At 35.6% G+C, this 26,244-nt stretch overlaps 1 protein-coding gene and 1 long non-coding RNA gene across 4 annotated transcripts in view; one reads left to right on the plus strand and one right to left on the minus strand.

Moving 5' to 3' along the window:
* ROBO1 (roundabout guidance receptor 1) overlaps nt 1–26,244 on the plus strand; it is a 737,177-nt gene that overhangs the window by 586,625 nt on the left and 124,308 nt on the right. The gene's annotated exons all lie outside the window — the stretch shown is intronic.
* LOC139999091 (uncharacterized) lies at nt 1,401–21,301 on the minus strand. The gene is made up of 3 exons (XR_011804136.1): nt 20,279–21,301; nt 6,584–6,716; nt 1,401–4,433 (listed from the first exon to the last, which is right to left on the minus strand). It is a non-coding gene; the product is annotated as an uncharacterized lncRNA (long non-coding RNA).

Below are 26,244 nucleotides of genomic sequence, written 5' to 3' on the forward strand. Positions count from 1 at the left end.
AAAAATAAAAAAAAATAGCCTGAGAAACAATTTTTATTCGTTCTAGCCCCTGGGGACACACTGACTAGTGATGACTTGTCTAGCTCAGCTCTGTGTGGTCTAATTCATTTTATTTGCCAAGATCAGTCAACAGTCATTAGAAGTAAACTTCAGCACTTAGTTCAGATTCAGCAAATAGGTTTATTAGTTTAGGTGAAATAGTCTTAAGTCCTTAGCCTCACCCAGATGACACAGTTATCTGGGTGTAACAAGGAGAGAGACTATTCATAAATCCTTTTATTCTATTTAGTGTCACTGAAATGGATTTCAGTTTTATAAATAAACTGCTTGGCTCTCCTGGCACGGAAATTCTGCTATTACAGATACGAGATTCACTCATTTTATCTAGGTGTAAGTTTATTTTTAGTTCTGAAAGTTATCTGATCACATGACTACAACTGTTTAGTATAAAGCTAAAAGTAGACTGGAGTCTGAAGTTTTTATTATTTATTCCCCACTTAAATTAATAAAAACAAGTTAATTTGTAGAATAGAGATTATCTATTAGTGATGGCAAAGTACTTCAACATGATGCTCTATTGATTATGTTGAAGACACGTTACACTTATTGTACATGTGAATGCATTTGTACTTGAGCTACCAGTCTGTGTCAGAAAGCAGCTTTTAACCACTTCAAAATCATAATAGGCTAACATGAAAGAAAGCAAAAAGGAAAGCAATAGTCTTTTTTTTTTTTTTTTTTTGGTGGAGGTGGTTTCATATAATGTTTCATCATTTGGTACTAACCACCATATATAAAATCATAAATAGTCATTTAGTGCATTAAATTAGGAATGAATTTTCATCTAAAATTTTGAATTTGCTTTATTGACATAAATTTGGTGATTGGCATTATTTTACCATTTGTTCTTTTCTTCCCCATACTTTTATAAGACAAGCATTAAACAGTGTCTTGTGATCAATGAACTCCTAACAGTCTTACACAATTGCAGTCACATCCATAGAAGGAGTCATGGTGGTTAGCTGAAAAATGTTTGCAGGTAAATTAAATAAGAGGTGTACATTAGTCTTTCTAAGTTATTGGGGAAAAAACAACAGGAACAACAACAAAATCTCTGTATGCTTGGGAGCAGGTTCGTGTGTTAGTGCAGTTAGGGCTTTTATGACCCTAAGGCCTTCTCTGAAATAGGAAGAGCAAAACAGTACTGTTGGGATCTAGGGAGGTATCAGGGCTTTCAGATGATTGACTGCTATTTCGAAACTGCTGATGAAGAGATGTGTCCTGAAGGGAACTTTGGGGGATAAGTGATTACTGGGACAATTTCCTATATTCTTGTGCTGAGTTCCTATCAGCTGAGCACGGCAAAACTGTTGGGCAATCCCTGCAGTTCATTGGAGGGTCTCATGATGTGCAGCCTTTTATTTTTTTATTTTGTTTTTTTTAAGATCTAGATCTTTTTTTATAAAGCAGTTGCATGAGAATTTCTGTAAAAATTCTGGATTTCTTTGGCACTGGGTTTGTAATTCAGTAGCCCCTGTGGATGACAAGAGAGGTTAGAGGACAAGGAGACTGAGACTGTGCAGATACCTCAGACAACAGGAGTACAAACAGCAGTGAGCATGTGCATACATATTTTTATGTGCACGTATAAATATGTGCTGTGAGTGTAAGCATGTGGAACTGTTGTTTCTTAGTTTGGGGATTTTGTATGTGGAAAAGGGATGTAAGGCAGTAAGAAAAATTTCTTTGATTCATCTTCTGAACTGAATCATATTGATCAAGGTGCAGGTTCTGAGCAGGTTATGAGTTATGGTGTCATTGAAAGTGATCATTATTTTGGCTTTACGAAAACATGGAAACCTATGAAAGAATGCAATGTTTGTGTCTAATTCTGTTCCATAAATATATGGAACTCCTGTCCTCCTTTCTTCCTGTGATCTTGTGCAGCTGTTCCTGAACTTTAGCTACCTGACCTAAATTTGAGTTAACATAATTACTTGTAATTTTAAAGTGGAACAGTAATTAGAGTTCACATAATATCAACAGAGCTGCAAGGAGCTTTTAAGGAATGTGAATTTAATTCAAGCATACATAAAATGGTATCATAGACTCAGATATGATGACAGCCTCATTATCCAATAACAATCAGTGATGTAAAGTCCTAATATATTTTGCCCCAGAAATCTGACAGCCATTTACTCTGCAGTATTTGATGGTATGCGAGCAAATGAAAAGATGAGATTCCAATTATGGTACTTTCCACTTAAATCAGCATCTTTTATTAACCTTATGCTCCCATTAGAACAGGTGAATGGAAATTATCAGATCCGTATCACATAAGTAATTACAGTGTCTTTTGTGTTAAAAACAGACAATAGAAAGCCTCTCCTGTACAGTTGCAGTATGATTTAAATCTATTTAATGACTGGTTTATAGGCTTTCATTTCAGAATTAAATGCGAGTATAACAAATACAACAAGGCATCTTGTTAATACCTTTTCAGGTCAACACATTGCTTCTATGGCCAAGGAAAATGTGTCTGTCTTTGTGGCAAGAATATGACTTTAGGTACAGAAAGCTATGAATAAGTTGAATTTCTTTACATATGTATGTGGATTTTGGAAATATGAAGAAGATGGAAGGATTTTCATTAATGTAGGGCTATTTTAGTTTCTGAAGGGCTCAGTGATCTAAATTATCTCAGTATTTCCCTCTGTTTAGGTTTACGTCATGGTTTACATTTACTTGAGGTTTTCACGTAGCCTTCATATTCCTAACATTTTATGACCTTTAGCTGTGTAGTAAGCCATGCATTTTTGCAGCCTAGAAACTGGGACTAGAGAATGGCAAGGCACATTTACACTGCAGAGGCAACCACCATGCTTCTGTTCCTAAATCCCCACACTCTGATGATCAGGTTTGTTAACTCAGTCACAGTTTGAAACTCAGGGTTTCGTGGCTGTGCCGATTTCAGACCTACGTGGGATCCTCTCATCAACTGTGCCTGCGCCATGTGGATGTGGTAACTTGATTGTAGCTTTGCAGTCTGCAGGAGGCAGATACACCGAGTGGTCCAAGCACTCCATTCTTGTAAAGCAAGTATTTGGAAGTGTAGGGGATGACAGATGCTTTCTAGTCATCAACTAAGGCTTCAGGTGTTAGGCTGTTATACAGGAATGAAATGGTGGTTCTGGCTCATTGTCATTGTAGATACGAGAGGAAGCTCAATGTCTTGGGAACCTGGCTTGTATGAGTGATCCTTGACGGCCTGGATTTGAGAGAAATGCAGGCCGAAATATGTCATGTTTCCATCTCAGTTGCCTGTAAAGCTGTACCAAGCCTAGCCTGTAGTTACAGGTATGTGCTCTGCAAAGGAAACAAGTGGGAACTGAGTCCTCCAGATAGAACCGTGAAGTGCTTCATAGCACTATGAAGTGCTGAAAAAAGGGATTTACTCGTATCATCTACAACCATGTATTTTTCATTGTTAAGTACTAGATGTTTTTGATTCCTGTATTCTAAATAAGGATAAATAAAACGTGTACTTGAAGTTGGTAGGAAGTACCGTTTCAACCCTGTTCATGGTTAGAGGTTATACAGGAATATTCATGCATAACTGCTTATGTTACCTAAAATAATTGCATATTCTGTTGTCTAGCAATAGTTAGAAAAAGCAAATGTCACCTGAGCTATAATACCTAGTCCCCAGTCCCAGTCTAGCTTTGAGTAGTTCTTCCTTCTCTACTAGTAGGATTAGATGTAATGTAACTAGAGATAGGGGTGATATCTGTGACAGATGGATATGTAGGTGGTATCCATGTGCAACATGAATGTCATTCATAACCACACCGAATGAGTATTATTTGTATCCAAGTGACTCTCTATAACTTGGACAAAAGCCTGCTTTAAGGTGGACAGCGGTAAAGCACTGTTGTTCACATTGCTTAGGTGGACAGCACTTGTCTCTGGCCTGTGCCTGCCTCACCTGGAAGTGGCACGCAGCTGTTCTTCAGATGCAGATTCTTGCACCCCTCACAAGACTTTATGCATGTAGACACCTGTTAACCTTTGTCCTTCTCAAATACAAATGCCACTCCTCCCTGACAGGGGGCTGAAAGATAGGAAGCACGGCACAGGGAACATCTCTCACAGTTTATCCTGGCTCCTCTGCGTGCTAGTGGAAGATTTTCAGCCCAAGTGTTTCTCAGTGGAGGTAAGGAAAGACAATTTAGTTTTTCACTGCTCATAGCATATTCTCTCAGGTCAACATAAGTTCTTCTTCAAACCCTCCTTTTCTGATGTACATTAAGCTACTCATTTTGATAGGAACCACGGCTGTCCCGTATACAAAGGGTTTCTGTAGTGTTCTAGCTTCAAACAGCTTCTCCCTCTCATTTTCCTGGTTCTATGTCCTCTTTCCTTGTTGTCTCTCCCTGTAAGACAGAACAATCGTAGTCATTCTGTAGTGAGCTCAGTGTCCTAAGTGATGACTGGTGTCAATATACATCGATGAAAACTAATTACTAGTGCTTGTATTGCTTTGTGTTTGAGAATAAGCAGCACCCTCTTGGCTGTAAGCTAGAAGTTAACCTAGGTTCTTAGGTTAAGAACCTCAGCTAACAACTCAGTGGTACTTTTTGGGTACAATGGAAAAAGATTAATTGTAAGAACAAAAAATCCCACACCTCGATAAATCTCTCTGAACAAACTTATAATGGAGAACAGCTCCCAGAAGAATACAGAAACAGGGCTTATCAGTGGGGTGAGAAGAACAAGGCAAAGGAAGGGTAGGGGGTTGTGAGATTTGGAAAATGGATGATATCAAATGCCCCTTCTGTGGACATGGTTCTGAGACAGTCTTTGGTGAATACACAGGACATGACTCATGATGACCTACCTTCATCCCCTGTAAGTGCAATTTGTGGTCATACTGACCACATCGACTGCATTGTATTGATGATTGCAGGCAGAACTTTTTTATCCTGTCAGCACTGAGATTGCTTGTCTTTCATCTTTTTGTACAGATAAAAAAGAGGTTTTCTCCAGTGTATCCATCCTGCTTTGAAAACCTCTTACAACTTTAGCTTAGTAAATATCATAATGTACATTTGTACAGTTTGCAAACATTTAACATTTGTTTTTCACATGTTGATGTTTTATTAATACTTTTTCTGCCTTAAAACTTAATATTTTCCTGTACATCAACAGAAGAATGTAATCTTCCGTTAGAAAAAATCTGTTGAAAATTCCCATTATATTTGTTTGTGTGTGTATGTGTATGTGTATAAAACAGTGCATTTTAAATAGAAGTCATTATGAAACAGGAATTCTTTGTTTTCTTTCATTATGTTTGGTCAACTGAAAAAGAACATCTGTACCATCATCCTCACTCCAATTTTCCACCCTAGCAATTACCCACATGAGCAAAGATCATATGCTATTTTAGAGAGCAGGATATAATTGTGCAGGGTTTCTGTTGATCTGGGTAATTTAGTGGAAAAACTCTGATTAGACTGAGCTTGCCAAAGGGTAGTAAGGGACACATTAGATGGCTTACCTGTAATTTAGCGTTCTTTTAGGCTAGGTACAAATTGATGTTTTTGTGTACATAAAAAGACATTAGAAAAAAATGTATTATTCATGGATACCTTTTCTTAATGGAAGCTAAAACTTTTTTAATGATTAATGCATTCTTGCTAGGGGCAAATATGTCCAGTATTTCATATATGTCAAATATATTTAAATATTAAAAAAAAAAAAAAGTTCAATTTTTGCTTCATTTGGCATCATTCTTTAAAAAAAAAAAAAAGAAAAAAAGTAGATTCGGCATTGTGAGTTGTTTTGAAAATGTATTACCCAGTTATGAGTTGAATAAAATATTTATCTGATACGCTGGCATAAAGATGCAATATCTTTGTAGTGTAATTCTTTTTACAAAGGTTATAAAGTGAGGTCAAACTCAAATTTCCATTCATTCATAGCCACAAAACAAGGTTACTGGAAGGTTGCCTCTTCTGAATGAATAGAGCAGCAGTTATGGTAAAGAACAGAAAGGTGCTCTGTTGAATCTTTATTTTAAGTGTTTGTTCTTCGTATAACTGCAGAGAATTACAGCAACTGTTGAATGATATTATTTTGTGCATTGCAAGGTATACTAAATAATCTAATCCAGGCAACATGACAGTTATTGTGAGGTTTAGTACTTGGTCCTGTAGGACTAGTACAGGTAGGGCCCGATCCTTTCTGTTCGGTGCTCTGCCTTTCGTTTTCCAAGGCCTTCAGGGTAAGTATTTCTGACATATCAGTTGCAAAACTTACTATTTGTGAACCAAGAGATTCTCCCACCATCAAAAGCTGTGAATCCACTTTGAGAAAATCTTTTTGTTTGCTGTGATGCATGTGAGCTTCAGCCCTTATGAACTGGTTGTGGGAAGGGGCATGTCCAGGCTTCAGTGAAACTTTTAAGTGCAAGGGTCCAAAGACCCTGAAGAGGCTGGGAAAATGAGCCAATAGAAGAGATCAAGCACAGGTACGATCAGGAATAGTAACAGGGAGCAAAAGCACAAAAGATCACACCACAGACCTTTTCTTCTTCTTCCCTGGCTCTCTCTGGAGGGGATTAAGGCCCATCTTACTGATTTGGATGCTTTCATTTATCCATGTGGAATTTGCTCTTCCACAGATGTCTTCAGGTGATTCAAGCAAAAACACTTCTCCTAAAACGGAAGACAGAAAGGACCTGAAGTGGGTGCCACCACTTGTTTGCTCACCGTCAGTGTCCATCATGTTACTGTATCCATCTGTCTTCCCAACCCTCAGCCTCCCTCTGTGCTGAATGCCGTCTGTTCTCAGACATTTACTCAGAAGGTTTCTGGTTCTAGTTTTCTTGGTAATGACATTTTCAAAAACAAATTTTCTTATCTTGGACCATGTACTTTTCCTAGTAAATTTTATAGCCAGTCTGGTTGTACTATATAATGTTTGAGTTCCTTGGGATTTTAATATTTCACTCTCCCTGCTTCAGTCACTCTGTGCTATAATAAAAGACCACCAGTTACAAGGCAGAAGAGAGTAGTGTGCCATGCTTAGTTAGTTCAATTTAGATATGAAAATTTTGCTGACATTACCAAGTACATAATTCAGTTTAGGAAGCGTGTATTGTGTACCCTGACTTTTGGCCTTTTATTTCCTTTCCTAAGTATCATTGTCTATTTTTATTAAATGTTAGGGACCTAACTTTCAATGACGCTCCTCAGCCAGAACTTCAATAGTTCAGTGATGAATAGGTCTTGAAATCAGGTTCTTCATGTGCATTCTGTTACACAAGAGGCAATTTTTTTTTTTTCCATATCCAGTCTTGCAGAAGTGCCTAAGAAACAGATTCTGCTGAATTAGTGATCTGCTCAAAATCCAGTGTGTTTTCTATAATCTAAAGATAGTGATATGTGTATTTCTTGCTGGGCCACTTTATTTCTACTATTGTAGAAAACAGTGATAAACCTTTTGTTTTCCCACTTCAAGGAAAGGTTTCATTTTATAGTTACTGAATGTTGCACCACTGTTTCCATTGCACTCTTCCTAATGACTTTTTTTTTTTTCTGCCTACCACCATTTAATTTATTGCCAGCATGTATACATGCATGACTAGCTCAGATTTCATTTCCTAGGTAGTCATTTTCACTTGAGGCATTTAATTTCATTTGCTGTTGTGCTGTATGTTTTATGGCTTCTGATTGGCTTTTTCCTCAACCAAATGCTGCCAGAATGAAATAATTGGTATGGGAAAAGGCTGTGCACATGGATTATGTATAAAGGGACTTAATTGATTAGCTTTGCAAAAGATCCAAGCTTTGCTTGGTGTAGGTTGGCCTCAGATCAGTCAGCGATACCAGATTTTTATGGATGGCTCAGCACATCACAAAAATGCCTTCTGTTTTTTCACGAGAATGATCCTCAGTCTTTCTGGGTAAAGGCCTGCTAGACTTCCCATTGTAGGTCTTGAAATATATGGCAAACTCTTAAAGCTTTTATTTTTATTTTTTTTTCCTTTTTCTTGATTGGATGATTTTTAGTTATTTATATTTACAAAAGGTAATGTGTATTTTTTGTTGGTTTTTTTTTTTTTTTTTTTTTTTTTTCTGTTAATCTCTATGCATTTTTATTACAAGACAGTTGAAAGTCAAATTGAATTAGAACTGCTACAGGTTTGAATAACAATATGAGTTTAATTTTTCAATATATTTTTTTCTACATATTCTATTGTCTGATACTCAACATTCACTTTGCATTGTGTAAAAAATGCCGACCTAATTTCAAAATACTGGTAACTCATTGCTCACAGAGTATAAGAAGGTAAAAAGTGGCCTTTGTGGTTAATAAGAACTCTGAAGGCACTTCTGAAGTAATTGTTTCATAAAACTACCCAAAGGGAAAGTTCTGCATAAGATTTCTACAGTAACTTTTTAAATCACAGAAGAACATTTTTCACTTCAGGCTTGCCAAATGATTTGCGCAGTTCTGCTTTTTTTCCTATGTGCTTCAGCCCAGCACTTGAGAAGAGAATTATGAATGTAAATAAATACAAATCGATAGGAGCGCTGTTTTATTATTTCTCTGGGAATTTCTGTACAATTTGAGAGCAACTTGCTACGAGTTCAGCAGACGATTAAGTTTAACCTTGATCTTAAGCCAGCTAGATTGGCTTACATTCTATCACCAAGGGATTTAAATTTACTCGGACACATTTTAATTGGCATTTATGCAACATGTACTCACAGATGCTGAATTCATTGAGAAATCCTGAGTGCCATCTGTTTAACTCTGTTTCCCTTCTATTAAAGTATAATAAAATAAGGCCAGATTCTTCTGGCTTGCTAATATATTTATCTTTCAGAATACAATATTGTAATTACCACATTATTAATGTGTTATGTTGTGCTAGATAGCAATTTCTGTGTTTAATTAAAAGTGATCTTCTTTTGTTTGCTCTTTTTCATAGCTGTTCATTTTAACAATTTGCAACCTCTTTATATGATAAGCTTAAAAAAAAAATAATCCTTGAATGTATTTTGTAAGTGGACAAAGCAGTTTTGAACCCATGGTATGTCAAGTGGAACTAGATCTTAGGGCATAAGCCTTTATGACTTGAGGTTAAATTGTTGCTTTCTGAATAAGATAAGATTCTGAATATATACATGGTATATAATCACCAGTATAAAGCAGAGCTATATGTAACTTATGTAATTGTACCTATCCATATCCAGTGTTACATAAGAAATTAATACGAGAATGCAGTTCTCATTCTGTACAAGTTATGATTTTTAGTGTTATTCAGGCTGCTTTTTGTTTTTTAGCTGAACATCATATTTGTACTTCAGTAAGATTGAAGACCTTTCCCTACTTTCGACATCTATAGGGAAGACTGTCAGGTCTCCTGCTGATTCCAGAAAGCTTTTAAGCGTATCTTAAAATCATTGTTGCTCTGAGAACATTGGGATATGCTTAACTGCTTCTAACTTCTTCTAACTATATATATTATAGCTTGGGTTCCAGTATTTATCTTTTATTTCTACATTGACAGAAACCATGAAACTGATGTGAGGTATGAATTGTCATGGTGAGGAGTAGAAGGTTCCTCTCTTTTATTTGAAAGCTTCTGGTTGTCCCCTATTCTGTCACCTTCTGTTTTTGTTCTTACAATACAAGCTGTTCAACATAGGAAGAGTTTTCCAAATTGCTGTTTAGATCATTCTTCTGTTTGTGTATATGCCACTCTATTCATAAATCTTTTGGCACTGTTGCTTGCAGGACAGGAAGTAAAACTGCAGAATGTTAACTGCATTTGTTTTAGAAGTGGTAACTCTAGCAGTAGTGTTAGTGTCTTTAAGTATATATGAAAATATTTCTGCTAAAAAGGCTGCATACGTTACTGCAGTAGATTCTTGTATTATATAAAATAATTTCATAGAGTTCAGAGATTTTGAAAAAGTGAAGTAATCTAACAGGAAAGACTCACTTCTTGGTTTTTCAATGTTCGACTTTCAAAAATGTTACTAGTACATAAAACCTTAATTTCTAACTAGATAGACAGTATCAAATATGAATATTCAATACCTAATAATCAAGTGGCTGCCCACTTTTTACCATGGAATTGTAAAGGATGTTTAAAATATGTGGCATGAATTTCTAGGTAAGTAGAGTCTTATATATGCATTCAATTAAAAAGATAATGTTGCTATCCTTTTTTTACAATGAAATTTGCTTATTAAGTTTCTCTGCTTTATTTATTTATCTATTTATTTTTCTATTTTATCTTAAATCAACTTGTTAAGTAATTTGGACACATATTATAGGAAGATGTAGAATGTAAAGCGCAAGGAAGTTGGAATGCAAAGTAAATAGCAAATACAGTAGGTTAATATTATAAAAGATACATAGTGACAGCTAACCATGAAATCAGATATAGTTTTCATATTCACATTTATTTATTTTTTATTTCTCCCAAGGTTTTCTTCTCAGGATAAGGCAGCTGATACTTGAATGTAATTGTTAAGGTTATAAAGATAATTTGTGAAATTCTCAGGTTTTACCTGTGTAAGATTTTCACCTTTGATAGTGTGGTTGCAGTCTTATCTGTATGTAAAGCCTGTTACAACAGTGCCTCAGCTTTCATCATTTCTCTATGGTGGGTTATATTGAAATAATAGTAATTCCCTTGCATACTATGCAATTAGCCTTGCTAGATGATACTGGATATAGAGATTCAGTTTCAAAGGAAAGGTTAAGACACCATGAATATCTTTTTCCTTTGAAGTACACTGTTGAGACTTCATCTGGGGAAGGAAGGGTATGGGCTTCTAGGGCAGTGGGGGCTGCAAGAAGAATGCCCATCTCAAATACTGGCAAATCAGATTATTTCCATCTCCGTGCAAACAGTGCGCAATAAAACATTGAAGTATGAAAGATCTGAGGAGTTAATCAGACAGATGTTGATGGATCTAGCAGATTCAGTGTCCAATCACAGCAGAGGGAAAAAAAAATCCTTCTGAAAAAAAAAGAAATTGTATAAAATATACATGCACGTAATAGGATTTCCTTGATATTTATTTCCTGACATGTTACTAGCAATACCAAACTAAGTGTATTCCCTCATGGAAAGTATCATTTTAATTATCCATATGTTTTTCCCTTACCTTTTATTATTCTGTCTGAGTTGGTAGTTGTGTGTGCTTCAAATGGTATGTAGATTAATTTCACTTCTGGAAGTCTTAAATTATTTATACTGTTTGGGAATAATAATGTGCACATCCATTGTTTACAGCTCTGGTGCTTCTGATTATGCGGCATCAGTCTTGTTTTGCTGAAAGTGTCCTCTGTTGATTAACTCTCTAGATAGTTTGTTAATGGCCTATATCCAAATGATGTATATACAAATCCCAGTTGTTTCCATGAACCTTGACAGAATTTAGTAAGGTATTTGTTACTATTTTTTTTAAATGAATATGTATAGAGTTACCACTTTGCTTTAAAAAAAAAAAATCCTTTGAGAGAAGATCAGATAGTTTTTTCTGTTGTACAGTTTTATATGTTAAAATAATAAAGTCTTCCTAGGCATTATTCACACAGAGTTACAGTGAGAACAAAAGTTTGACACAATAATGGGAATAAGTGCTATAGCACTGCTTACTTCTGTTTACTAGTAGTAAAACACTCTCATTTTTTTCCCTACTTAGGGTTCCCATTTTAGACCAGGTGGATTGATTCAACACATATGTGGTTATATAATACTATGATTTATATGGCTTCTGTGAGGATACAAAAGGACATCCCTTCCCCCAAAAAGAATTCCAAAATGCACAAAAATACTTGAACATCTAGCTGTAGTACACATGTATATCATTTTCTCTACCATGTAATCCACTCTGTGCATTTCAATTCCGAGACACATATCTCAGTGCTGCAAAAGGAACAAGAAACATAGCAAGAAAACCAAGTACTTACATGCACCTTAGCCTTAATGTTAATACAAACTGTGTCTACTTAAAAGCATTTTCTACAAGAAGCAACTGTTTGCCTCTGCCTGAAAGTTCAAGAAAGGCTCTGAGTAATCACCAGTTGTTGTGGGGTAGTGACTGGAAGATACCGGTCAACTTCTTTCAAGCACACAAAAAGGCACTTTATTTAGCAAAGAGAAATCTTTTGTTGCAGATTCTCATATGGAAACAAAGATTTTTATGAACACAGATTTTTATTTGGTGTTTGGTATTTTCTTGTTTCCTGACAAGAGAGGGCCTCTATCATCTTTGTTCCCTGTTGCTCCCTGTTACTTTTGTATTCCAGCCAAAATCATACACTAAACATACAAACAAAACATACACTAAAACAAACACTACAATATGAGCTTAAAGCTTATTTGTCCTTTTTTTGGTCTCCTGGTTGGGCAAATAATGTGTAAATATTGGTAACAGGCATGCGACTCCTCTTACCCCCTAGAAATGGAGTGGACATGCAGGAAGAAAGGCATGGTGCTGCTGAAGGAAGCACTGGATGGGCCATGGTGTGGTGGCTGAAGGAAGTGGAAGGAGGAAGGATTGAGACCGTTAAAACGGATATGAATGAGGGGGTGTAGAAGGGATATATTATATCTTCATGATATTTTTCTTAGTTTCTGCTATACATACATTGTGTCTACAGCTGGTTGCAAGTAATGCAACCCAATAGAAGTGTATTTACAGAGGGAGGCAGTTGGCCTGAGAACTGGTATCTGCTACCGGGGATAGGGGCAGAGTGTGTTACTTTGTGCTCTGTTTTGGTCTGTGGCCTGAGCATCCATTGGGACCTGTTGTTCACTTTCTGGTCTCATTCCTTCTGCTCCCAACCCCAAACAAATACGTAAAGTCAAGCAAAACAAACAGTTTTTGCACAACAAACCCAGGCCAACAGAGGTCTCAAAGCAAGTTTAGTGGAGAAGATTTAGAGATTTCCTTCACAGTTTCCAAACTCAGGTACTGATTTAAATACATCCATAGAGGAACTTCTATGCTTTTGAATTTGATTTGTGCTCTGTTAAAAAGCAAACTGAAGAATGCAAGAGAATGTGGACTTAAGTTTAAGTTTTTGCTTTTATTATACCTTACATATATTTCATAGAGGCACACATAGATATGCAGACTGGAAACCTAGCAAATTAACTGCAGCTCTGAGGTGCCTGATACAGCTCCTGTGCACTAACTAACTAGATGAGGTAGGAGCTCTTATTGATTGGAGACTGCTGAGGGCAATGTTACTGTTCACTAATGTCATTGATAGTAATGAGCAGCAGTAAATAACCTCCATGGTGCCATTCACCAGTAAGTTCTGAAGTGTCTAACAATGCAAGGAAGCAGCACCAAACCAGCTGGAGGCTTTTATTTAAAATAAATAAATAAATAAATAAAATCCTGTAATGTAATGTATTCTTTCAGTATAACAGAAAAACAAGTGTAAAGATTTTGGCAATCCAAATAGTGGTTTTTTTGTTTTGTTTTGTTTTTGTGTGTGTGTGTTGGTGGTTTTTTTTTTTTAATGCATTTAGTTTTTTTCTTTTTTTTTCTTCCTCAGTTGTTACTGAGTGAATTGCTAGAAGATACCAATAGCTTTTATCTTGAAAGCTTTTTCTCTTCACTGGTTTCAGCATCCTGTTTACCAAAATTAGTCCCAATGTATTTGCTTTTTAAAAAGGTCCTTAAAAATGTATGAATTCTATTTTTATGCATCTATTGATAATACAGAGTATCAATGCTTCTCAAGCTTAGCATGCATATTGTACTTTTTGTGCTTAGACATACAAAAAAGAACCAGTCCACTCTACTGACTTGAAAATTTAATTGCGTTGAGAGTTCACCAGTCACACCATATCACATTTGCTTTTCCTCTTTTTTTTTTTTTTTTCTATAAAAATTTGTAATGGAAACTTAAATGGAGTCTTGTGGTTTACCAGGAAATTATCCCATAGAGGCTGCTTTGGACTGGTAGGAAATGAATTAACAAAGTTGATAGGTCTTTGCAGAGTTTATCATGGCATCCCACAGTTCAGGTTTGTAATGGCAGGGGCAATCAAGCGTACGCACTTCTGCTAATTGTACCTCACCTCATCTGTGATCAAGAATTTTGAATTTTGACAAGTTTCATCATTAGGAGTTAGAAATGGATACAACAGGGAAGAAAAAAAAAAAAAAAGAGAGAGAGATGATTAGTAACAAAAGAAATACATTAGTGTTTCTTTACCACAGTTTGTTTCCTGAGACATTTTTTAAGGAGTTGCAATGTATTGCATTTTCTCACAGCATTTAAAACAAAGGTGAGATTAAGGTTTCCACCTAGTGCACTCACTGCCTTGATTGTTCTAGGCTTTCATAGCCATTTCCATCACATCATTATGTTTTGCCTTGAATGCATTTATAAGTTCCTATTTCAAACAGACTAAGCAAGTGTCACGATCATCCACTTTACTTCTACATGTCAGCAAGTGCAGATGCATTGTATTGCAGGCTGTGAAGTCCACACCAGCCCATTGTGCCTTGCAGCATTACCAGGCTGGATAGCAATGCATGCCAGTTTCCCTTTAGTAGCTGTTATTAAAGATGTTATCTTCAGCCACAACACTAAAGTTACGCAACTTAATGTTCTGTGTCTATTAAAATATTAATGAAAACATAGAGATGAAAACAATGAACGTGACCCAATATAAAAGGAAGTGTTTAATCAAAATTAAAATCTTCAGTAATGAAATCTGGCTGTCTTTATGTGCATTTGTGTTCATGCTGAGCATCACCCTCAGTTTCCTTTTGTTAATTCAAAATCAGATTTCTGGCTGTTTTACCACATGGGGTGATCCAAAACTTCATGCACTCATTCCTGCCAGCAATAAGGCATACTCTGCGTACAGGCAGTATTTCTCTGATTTTTGCTCAGTAGCATTTATTGCACATTAAATGCTAACATATTGATCAATTGGCATGTTGCCTTTGACTATCTCATAGGGACTGAAGCCAGAATAAGAGTCCAAATGCAGAAGTACTTTTCTGCATGATTTTATTGTATTTTGCCATTTACTATAGTATATAAATCTCCAAGAGCTGCAATTCAGAGTTCCAGCTTAGGAGGCTTGGTAATGTCCATCTGTTTACAAAACCATTTTCCGTTGTTGTAAACTTGGCCTATTTGTTGTAAAGCTTTAGGTAGAATTTTACAGAATTTGGAGCCTTCAGATCTTTGCCTAAATGAAGAACTATTGTTTTAAGTCATCTAGAGATTTTTCAGATTTTGAACAATAAAAATGTTGAGTGTGTGCTATTAAGCCATGTTTTTTTATAATAAGAAAGCAGTATTATTCATATCTTAGAATGTCTGAAATAGAATAATCATTTTTTTTCTATTTCAAAGCAGTTAATTGAATTAGATGAAGACGATATTTCTCTGTGACTTCTGTATAAGGCTGTCTGCCAATTTTCCCTGAGGTGTTTTCCTGGAATATTTTCTAAAACCAGTAAAATTAAGAAAACAGAATTTTGAAAAATATATGATATTGGGCATAAATGTCACTTTGAAAAAGTTTACCAGCTCTTACTGTGGCTATCTGTTGTCAGTTTAAATGTTTCAGAAGGTATATCAAGATAACATTGCCATAAGAATGACATTCATGCATTTGGACATACAGAATAATGTATAATGAATGAAAAATCTACTCCCTAACTAAGGGTATATTCTGTTGTGCATCAGTCCAGAGAGGTGAGAAGAGATGGGAGCTCTGGTTAATGGTTCCCTTCAACAGAATAAAATTGTGCACTAATAGTGTAGTAGTTCAGCAATTTTTGAAGTTCTGCAGTAGTTTGGTGACAACAAATCCTGCATACTGTTCTTACCTCCATTGTTGTTCAGAATTAGCCACTCAACCATACAAAGGGTCTGTTTGTTGTACCTTCCAAGGGGTATTTCAGGCTTGACCTCAGACATAACTGTGGAATATCATTTTCCAGAATATTACAAGGGAAGCAACTTAGCTTTTTTAGTGTGGTAATGGTAATGCTAGTGTATCTTCTCTGCTATAAAAACGTCACATTTTTCAACCACTTGAACAGCATAATGGGATTTTTTAATGAAAATAGGGTCCTTTCAAAGAACTTTGATTGTAGCCATACAGTTACAACATGGGCAGGACATAGCTAAAATTGTTGTCCTGAGGCAGGACCTTAGCATGACAGTATGTATCATTGTGCATATGCAAATTTAGGGCTGTGAATGCTGTATAAACATAGTTATCCTGGCTTGTGAATCTTTATTTCGTATAAAAAACATCTCCTCTGATAAGTCTTTGTCTTCTTCAGAGTGTAAGGATGATTATACGTAATGGTATAAGAGTATGACATGTAGGTCATGCCTGTGACAGAAACAGTGCTGCAGTTGTTCCATTGGCAAGTCTGTGGAATAGTTGTATCTCCCCTTTCAACAGTGCAACTGAAGACAAATCGGTTCCTTCAGGTTTTGCCTGGTGAAAGATTTTCCAGCTTAGGAACCATGGGAAGAGTCAGTTTTTCAAATCTCAAACCAATGTAGCTGTGACCGCAACAGCTTTTCAATCAATTGCAATCTGGCTCAATTGGCCAGTGCCATATATCAGATCTTTAAGCTCTCGTTGAAGACTGGCTGTTTGCTTCCGTTTTTGCTACCGCTATTCACTACTTTATTTTTCTCCCTGGTGTCCTAAGTGACAAGACACTGGCACTTCTGGGTCGATTCATACCATCTTTCTTGCAATGGAAAATCATTCTACCGTTTGGAATAAGGTTTGTAAAGAAAGATGCTGGCCTTTTGGTGACGTCTTCTCTCTTTTTGGTGACCTTTTCTCTCTTATCTTTTGGTCCTTTGGTTTCTTGTTATTTCAGTTATGTCTCTATGCTTGCAGGACCAAAACAAGAACAAGGAGGCTCACTACAGCCTTTTAATTCTTATTTTCTATTGTAATCTGTTTTGGGGGAAAGCTGGAGCAGCTTTAACAGTTCATTTCAAACTGGACGTTGGGACCTTGAGTTGGAATGTATAGAAAGAAAGCTTTATGAACAGAACACACCCAAATCCTTGGATTTAAAAATGTAAATCTTTCTTTGCCTAGGGAAATCTAATCTGTGATCTCCCAAAGACACAGTTCTTATATGAACTGTCTGGAACACATTGGTTTTATGTCCATGAGTTTGGAAATCTGCTGTGTTAGTCACGGTAAAAATACTGTCTGTAATGAATGTGATTCAAATAACTGAAAAACTTTACAATGGAATGTACAGTAAAATAATAAGAATAAATAAAATAACTGTAATGAATTAGGACAAAAGAAGGGGAATTATCTCTGCAATCTGTGCAAATTAATCTAGTCTTCCAAAAGGTAAATTCTAAATTAAAGATAGTAAATGACTTCTCCTAGATCGTAAGATGCAGAAGATCTTGAGAGGGACCATATTTTGTACGCAGTCAATTAAGTTAATAATTAGGTCAATTTTCCTGATGTATTTTCAATTTTCGATCAGCCTGACGGGTACTCTCAAAGCTGCATGCCTGAGGCACACAGATACTTCAGGGTTTAATTAGGATTCCCAAGTGTTACAGCGTGTTCTCCTGTGCTGTCAGTTACACTTCTCACAGGAGTTAAAGGTACTGTTTATATGAATTCTCAGATTTGGCCATTTAATTGATTCCCAATTCATCATCTAGCTCACTTACTCTTTCACATATGGAAATAGTGGTACAGGATGACAGCTATCTTGCCCAATAAGATTCCTGGCAATACTTAAAGTCCAAGTCTTCAACTAATGAAATAAACAGACTGATTGAGAGGTTTCTATAACATTTTTTTTTTAGTAATCGTGTGTAACTTTCATCCAGTGGGTGTTCCAGAAGTCTTCTTTGGAACATGCTTCTTTAAGCATTTATTTCTTTCTATTGACAATGGTAAGTTTCTTAATGACTGAGTGGAGGAAAAAAAAAATTGGTTTAACATCTCTATCTGCATTTGGTATGTTTGTTACCAAATGCCTCAACATTTAATTATTTTTGCAATGTAGCATATTGCTTCATTCACTGCTGTATTTGTCACCAGCAACTTTTAAAAGATGTGATCTGGTTGGTACAGCACTCTGTACCTTTTTCTGCATTAATGGATTATCGGCATGCAGGAGTTATATCTGCTAACTATCTTGCTGAATGTAGTAGGGAATGACATTTTTTCTGGAGAAGGTGACTGTTAACCTTCAGTAGATATTAAGATACCAATTTGGAGGTTCTGGGGAAAAAAAAAAAAAAAGTTACCCTTTGGAGAGCATGCATTTTAAAACACCTTAAAGGTTACCGTAATTGAGACAGTACATTTTGTTAACATTTTAAAAGTGTGATCTAATTTCAAGTCAGGAGAGGCAGTTGTTCTTTCATACATCTAAGGCCTTTATTTAAATGTTTCAACTTGTTTTGGACTCGGTCTTGGTTCTGTTAATTAGTGCTAAAACAATACTGCGTTTTTTGCTTGTGTTGACCACCTGTGCTCTGGTATCATCAGCTAGGCAGTAATAATGAAGGTAATACTAAAGTCTCTAACATTTTTTAAAGTGTGCTTTCAGGAACTTAATACCACTCACTGATGCCTTTAATCTGTTAATATTGTTATAGCATAATGTGGTAGCAGATTCAGTAAAGTAGATATTTGGTTGCATGTTCAATGAAAAATAGTCAGTTTCCCATTGCTTGAAACTCTGTTTTACTCTTTAGGCAGTAGGAATGAAAGTACTCAACTTTTCTTCTTAATTATTGAAAGCATTTCATGTGTACCATTCACTCTTTAATTTATTCATTAATTTATTTTCATTTATTCAATTTAATAATACTGTTCTTTAGTACTCATAGTTCTTCCCAATAAAATTTGAATTACTGGTAGCGCTCATTGTGAGATTTAGATTGCACAAAATGATCTAGCTCATAGGTACAAGACTGCATTTCCTGTTTTACTGAGAGCTGAAATAAAACTTTTAGGTATTTTAAAGGAAAACAGCTCAGTTTTAAACATAAACACGAAACATTTAAATGATAATGATTTTGGATATCTCCATTTTGAAATGCTTCTGAATCTCTTTAAAGGATTTTTTTTTTTTTTTTTAATTTTGACTTTGACCATTCTTTTGAAACTTGTTTATATTTAATGTGCTTTAAATTTGAGGTTAAAAAAATTAGCAGTTATTTTAAAAATCTTGCTTAAATTTGCAAATCCTATAATTCTCTTATACACCAAAGAGGCTCACTGCAGTTTGATTGTGTTACAGATCAAAGCAGGAGGGTTCTGTGTTAGGTACAATTGATGTCAGGTTTGAGGAGAGCAGCCAATTCTGATTATTTTGATTTAGTAAAGTATTAACAAACTTTTATTAGCACAAGTACTTTATTACCTTAGTTCACGTGTTAATAGTATTTGATATATCAGCTGTTGTTTTATACAATAATTCTTTGTAGCTGTGTTTCCAAAGTGAGCAGCACTACAAGACCTATTACCATTCTTTTCCCTGTCACCTGAACACAAAAATAGTGAATAAATGAACTTTAATCATACAACATATGAAAAATACACCATTCAGTATTCAAAATCTACTGTTATTCAAGAAAATAACAGGCATACAGAAAGACCACTTATAATGTCTACCGAAGTCTTAAAAATGTTGTAATTTAAAGCTTAAAAACAGAGCATTTGAGAATATATTAAAAAAGAAAAAAAAAGAGAGAGAGAGAAAGTGCATAATAATAAATGTCAGATCTAGAATTTGTTCAACATTGCTTGAAGGTCTTTTAAAATATGTTCTTTTGTTCATTAACCCTACAGTTCCTTCTATGATGACATTGTGGAGGAAGTGTTTATGAACCAGCTGTTGGACCTATTTAAATTTGATCTCAATGGTAGTAGAGTAGAAAAAAAAAAGTAGGTTTTTGCTTAGTGTGTGTGTGCATGTGTGGTTGTTTCCTTTTAACTTTGCTCTTTAGAGCTTGAAAAGGAGATCCTGAAATATACGTAGATGCTGTGTTATCTCCATGAGAAAGATTTAGGACAAGGGTATCAACACTGATGGGTACAAATACATTTGAATACTAAGAAAGAAGAAAAAAAAAACACTGGATTTTAAAGTTCTTTTGTTTCTTCAGGCTTTGAGGGAGCAAGGTTTGCTAAAGGACAGAGCTGAAAGCAAAGCAGGACAACCCTGTATGAATACAGTACCTTGAATCTGTTGTCATAGATGTATGGCAGAAGATTCAAAATCGATCAGTGCTGTCATAATGTTAAGTGACGATCATCACTTACGATCAGTCTCTTCAGTGTGAGCAGTCTCTTGTATCTGGAAACCTATTCAGTGAGAATTCTTCAGCTGTCATCAGGGAAGTCCTGTGTCGTGGGAAGGGCTGGCTGCCTGGGAGAGAGACTGTCAGGTGCCCTACCTCGGCAGTTTGGAAGTTCAGAGGAGGCTTAAAGAAGATGAGAGATCTAGATACTGACCTGATTGCTATCTGCTTGCCGTCAGAAGGCTCTTTAGTCCAAGTGACAAAGGTGTAACAAGATCCAATGGCTGAGGTCAAAATGCTTCAAGGTAGGAATCAGACGGGAACGGAAAATGATGAAAGTAACCAGCCAGGTTTCTAAAGGAAATGACTCCTACCTGTCAGAGGCTCCTTAAAAGTGTAGATGCTTTTTGAAACATTCAATACCATATTGCTGGACTCAGTCACTGCGTAAAATTATTGTCTGTTTATGTGAGTGATCTTGTTAGATGATCATAATAGTCATTTCTAACTATTTATAGCTAGGCTCCTTCTGTTCTGTTTTAATGACTGTGCTACGATCTCTCTCTCTCTCTTTTTTTTTTTCCTTCCCCCAGGGTACTAATTTTTGCTATGACTTTACATAACTGCATGGAAACTTCTAGGGCATCCTCTTCAAAAAAAGAATATTTCTAACTTATAAATGATCAAGTTTTTTTGTCAGACCAGATAACATTCTTTAATAATTTAATAGGGTATGTAAAATACATTTTGGTAGCACATATATTGTCTTAAATCTGAGCATGTGCAGTTTTTATTTTTTTTTGAAGTTAATTAGGTGCCATAACACTTTAATATATGTGTGCCACCAATAACAAAAATGATATTCTGTCATTGGTATAAATTTCATGCCAGCAAAGTCTTTTTAAAAGGTACTATAGTTCAGGCTAATGCTGTTAGGCACCTGCTTTGAAGCACTGTTCCAACTGACAAAAGTGTCTTACAATCTATTTGAATGCCAAAAATGCTGTCTGCTGTGTCTCAGCAAGTTAGAATTCCATAGGTAGCGGGGAAAAGGGATCATTGCTGCTCTGAAATTACAGGAACTGTTCTGGTTTTGAACAACAGCTCAATCCTGACTTAAAAAAATAATTAGTTTCTCTGTGATTACTGGTTCATGGGATTAGAATAAATATTTAACTTCCTGAATCCAATACATTTTCCTAACCTTACAGCATCTTACAGAAAGTGTTAATTTTTGTTGTGCACCTCATTTTATTAGTTAGATTAATTATTAGACAGAAACTTTCTTTGCAATATGTTGTTTTGTCGGGGCAAAAAGGGAAACATTGAAATACTTGTTATAGACTTGCAGGAATTAAAATAATAGAAATGTATGTATTTAAATATATATATATATATATATATTACATGCTTGCTTGTTGTTTTGTTTGTTTTTTAAGTGAAATTAGCTGGAAGGCAGGGCAGTGGGATATTGGGGTTGCATTGCTCCATGTTAGCATGTAGCTTGTTGTTAGCACATTTTTGTTTGCTGTGAGGAAATTTGCTCATTAGTTGAGGTCTGGTTGTTTTCTAAAGCAATACAAGGAATGATTGCTTCTCTTTATTTCACTTTCGTTTTCTTTTTTTTTCCCCATTTTTGAGGCACATGCTACAATACAAGGAAACGTTTAAATGATCTTCAAGCTGAGAAAGGGGCAATTGCTGGGGTCTTTTCTATTCTGTTGGTGAGATGCATTGGCTCACTCATCCCTGCTCACTTGTCCAGCAGCCAGCCTTGCATGGTTTGGCAGTGACAATGCAGGAGAGTTAGCAGGAAGCACATCTGGGCAATCTCTTGTAGAATTAGAATAGATTGAGATTCCCTTAATTTGATCATGAAGCTGTGCCCCAAACACCTTCATTTCCCTCTCTTCCTCTCTTTATCAGGTGACCATGGCTGTAGTGACTTGGTTGATTAGGAATGCTTAATACATTTGAGTGCATTGCTGTGAGTTGATTTGGTATATGAAGTGTCTAGCCAGTCTGACTAGAATAGACCTATAATAAAAATTTTCAGATTTTCTTATCTCAGTTTCTTAAATGATAGGCACGCTATCTGTAATATGCAATGGGAATGAGTACATTCCTTAGAAATGCATTCTTTCCATTTATTAACTAGAGCATTCTGGTTGGTTTATTTTTCTTGTGTTTTGTTGTGTTTTTCTTTGTTGTCTTAAAACATATTTAATTTATCATATTTAATGATAAAAATAAAAAATTAAATTAAATAAAACATTTAATTTATTTATCATATTTAATGATAAAAATTTAACAATAGTCTTTCTTAAACACCTACAGTGTGTACATTGAAAAAAATTGCCTTCAATTGCCTTCAGGCAATTACCTTCAGACATGTCATATGGGTTGCACTCAGCAGATCAAGTCATGGTTACATACTAGATACAGGGGCATGCTTCTGACTGGCCCATTGCAAGACAAGAGTGCACGTACCCATGGTGTTTAGGGAAACCAACCAACACACAACTCTTCTTCTTGTGTTGCCCATGTGTGCCTGATGACCAACATATCAAGTAACTAGCACTACATGTATAAAAACTATATGGGGGTTGACAGCATGGTTTGGGACTGTTGTGTTGCTGATTGTGTAGGTATTAGCTAGTAGTAGTGTAAATGTCATGTGTCTGTAAATTTAAAAAAAAAAAATCTATGCTCCTATTTCATTGCATGAACTCTGTTTCCATTCCTAATTATGACACCTTTGAATGATTTTTTATATCATTGAAGCTATCATGTAACATCATTGAAAACATCATGTAATTTCACCCAGTAGTGACTGGCTACTCTTTTTCACTGTAGCCAGCATAAAAAATGAGGAAAAAAACACTGGGTGCTGCATTTTGACAAGCACTGTTTATGGTTTACACAAAAAATACTGTCTCTACTTATGTTGCTTGTCAATAAAAACTTATCCTCAAGTGATTGCTATTTCCTTTCTGCTCTGGGAAGGATTCTCTGGGGTAAGTGTAATTGCTTTATTGATTGAACAGTGCAAGGTTTTAAATAGCCGTAAGAGTCGTTGACTTTTAGGTGGAGTTACCAAAGTTTCTCTTCGGCCTGATTAATTCAGCAAGCACAGCAAAAAAGTGCTTTCTGCCCAAGCGTGGGAATTGAGAGTTCACACAGCAACATCACCAAGTTGTTTAGTTGTGCAAGGTGCATTGTATTGTCTTAGCTGTGCAACAGGAATAACTATGATCATGATTTTCTGTATTTTGGAGAAAATTGAGTAAAATGCGGTGTCAAGAGTTGGACTTGATGATCCTTAAGGGTCCCTTCCAACTCAGGATATTCTATGATTCTATGATTCTATGAAAATATTAGAAAACTTTAACCACAGTATGTCAGAAATGGAGATTTTTATATATGAAGATTACATATTGAATACAAAGAAAAAATACTCTCAATTTATCTGTTTTCATTCCAACTGCATATACGAAGAGAAAGAAAAAAAAAAAAAAGTGTGGTGAAATTTGACCCTTTGGTGACTGAAAGCACATACCGTACTGGATTACCAAGCACAGTTCAAATATATCTTCAAGAGGAAATGTAATCTCAATTTACAGTGACCTTGACTCTGAAGAACATGAGAAACTTTTTCTTTTTTTTTTTTCCAAACTGTCAGGGCCTGAGACAAAACCAAAAGCAAACCAAAAAAAAAAAAAAAAACAAAAGGTAAATATCTACTTTACAGCTGCACAATCAAGCAATTAAATAACAACTGTCTGTGGAGTGATCTCTAATAGATTGCATTTTCTTACCATTTTCTTAGCATTTTCTTAGCATTTTAGCAATTTGTTTTTATTATGCAAGTATTGGACTTCTTTGTTGCTTGAAAGGTGCTAAAAGCCATCTGAGGTGCTACCTATCTGATAGGCTTTCGTCTTAGATTTTAGGTTTTTCAGACTTGAAAAGCTCTGTGGCATGTTAAGATCATTTCCCTTCACTTTTTTTTTTTTTTTTTTTAATGTAAAGGCACTTATATATCTGTTAGATGTATCCAAGTGTTAAAGTCTTCAGCAATAATAAGAGGCTTCTTACTCTTCGTAAAGAATCTCCCCTGTACTTCCATATGGTGTTGGCACTGGAAACTGGATATATACTTTTTTAAAGTAACTTGGTTCAACTTCAATTTCTATTGCTTTTATGTTCCTTAGTTTGTGAATGTGAAAAAGGAAGTAATAATATGACCAGTGGATCCAAGCCAGAAAAAGCCTCCATTAAACCTAAAAAAAAAAAAAAAATCTTCAGCAGTGTCAGCCCAGTCTACTTTTGCCACACAATTTACTGTATCTGGGTAGCTTGAGGGCTAGCTGCCTAGGAACACAATAAGTTGCATCTGGTTATTAATGCCATATTCAGTATAAGCTGAATATGTATGTAAAAGATTTTCAGTTTGCGTGAGTAGAATTTTAGTGCTTCCAGAAACAAAATAATTTGATGTTTCCAAATCTGTTGCATTAATATTTACGGGAATGTAGTAAGAAAACTCTAAGAGGAATGCAGGTTAAACTTAATACAGTTCTGTTGAAAGCAGAAGGGAAGCTAAAGGATAGGTGTTTTGACATACTTTTCTGAAAAACTGAAAGTGACGTAGTTCTCATTTCTGAAAACATATTTCATATAGGTGTAACCTGGATTTTTGTTGTTGTTGTTGTTGATGAAAATGTCATCAGTTTTCCCTAGTCCATAGAAGGAAAATACCCGTGTTATTTGCTTTTTATAGAGAGAGATGTTTTGCTATGGAACATGCTTTTTCTTTTTTTTTTTTGCACACCAAACATTATAGGTTTATTTGTTGTTTTGTTTTGGGTGCTTTGGTTTTTTGTTTGTTTGAAATGAAGCTTCTAGACTAGATCTGTTTGAGACAAGGTAATGTTTGTTCAACAGCATGGAGGTTCCTTCCAACCGGAATAATTCAATAATTTCTTCATTAAATCCTAACACTCTCTTGTACTATTTTCCATTGTTAAATTGTTAGAGCTGTTTTTATCCCTGACTGACTATCTCTTGCAGTGCAGTATCTCCTGATTCCAAGGCATTCAGAATGTTTAATTTAATATTTTAATTTAATATTTTAATTGAAGCATTTGAAACATGAGTGCTTCAGTATGGAAGGGAATTAGTAACTTCAGATGGTGTCTGGTAGTATCTGCAACATACTTCAGTCCTCGTGGTATACAAACATTCTTTGGTGCTTCCAGAAATTATATCCTGTATGTAGAAAAGAGGTATAACAGTCTATATTGATGAATTAAGGTATACCTTTGATGAATCAAGCTAAGCCTGTCATTGTAGCCACTGAATTGTAGGGTGTCAGAATGTAAGGTAAACCTATTTGGGGAAAAAATAGAAAACAGTAATACTCATTGACAGCATTATTTGCCAATAATCCCCCCAAACAGTCGAAGAAGTGTAAATCCTTTGTGCTCCCCCACTTCATGTTAGATTATACAGCATTGCTGTATAGGAAGGCGTGAGAAAGGTATTTCCCCTGTCCCATGTTAGATGACCCATTTACCCTCAGAACATTTTAAAAGGTCTGAACAGCATGAGAGACCTATCAGAGAGCAACAGTTTGGTGACAGTGCCAATCTGTAGCACACCAACATTTCTTAATATCTAACAAGTCATAGTTAGCTTTCAAACAGCATTAACAACCAAACCACTCTTTTGTAATGTGTGCCACTATGTCTGCAGTTGTATTTTTGATACGTATGATATGTGTTTTTTTTACCATGGATTCTTGGCACCAATCAGTGTCAACACAAGATTGGTGCAAGTAGCAAGAATGACTGATAGCTTTGTCAAAATCCTAAGGGTCCTTTGGTTGTAGTGTACTACTCT

Source organism: Anas platyrhynchos, chromosome 1 (genome assembly GCF_047663525.1).
Source record: "Anas platyrhynchos isolate ZD024472 breed Pekin duck chromosome 1, IASCAAS_PekinDuck_T2T, whole genome shotgun sequence".
In the NCBI taxonomy this organism is placed as follows: Eukaryota; Metazoa; Chordata; class Aves; order Anseriformes; family Anatidae; genus Anas; species Anas platyrhynchos.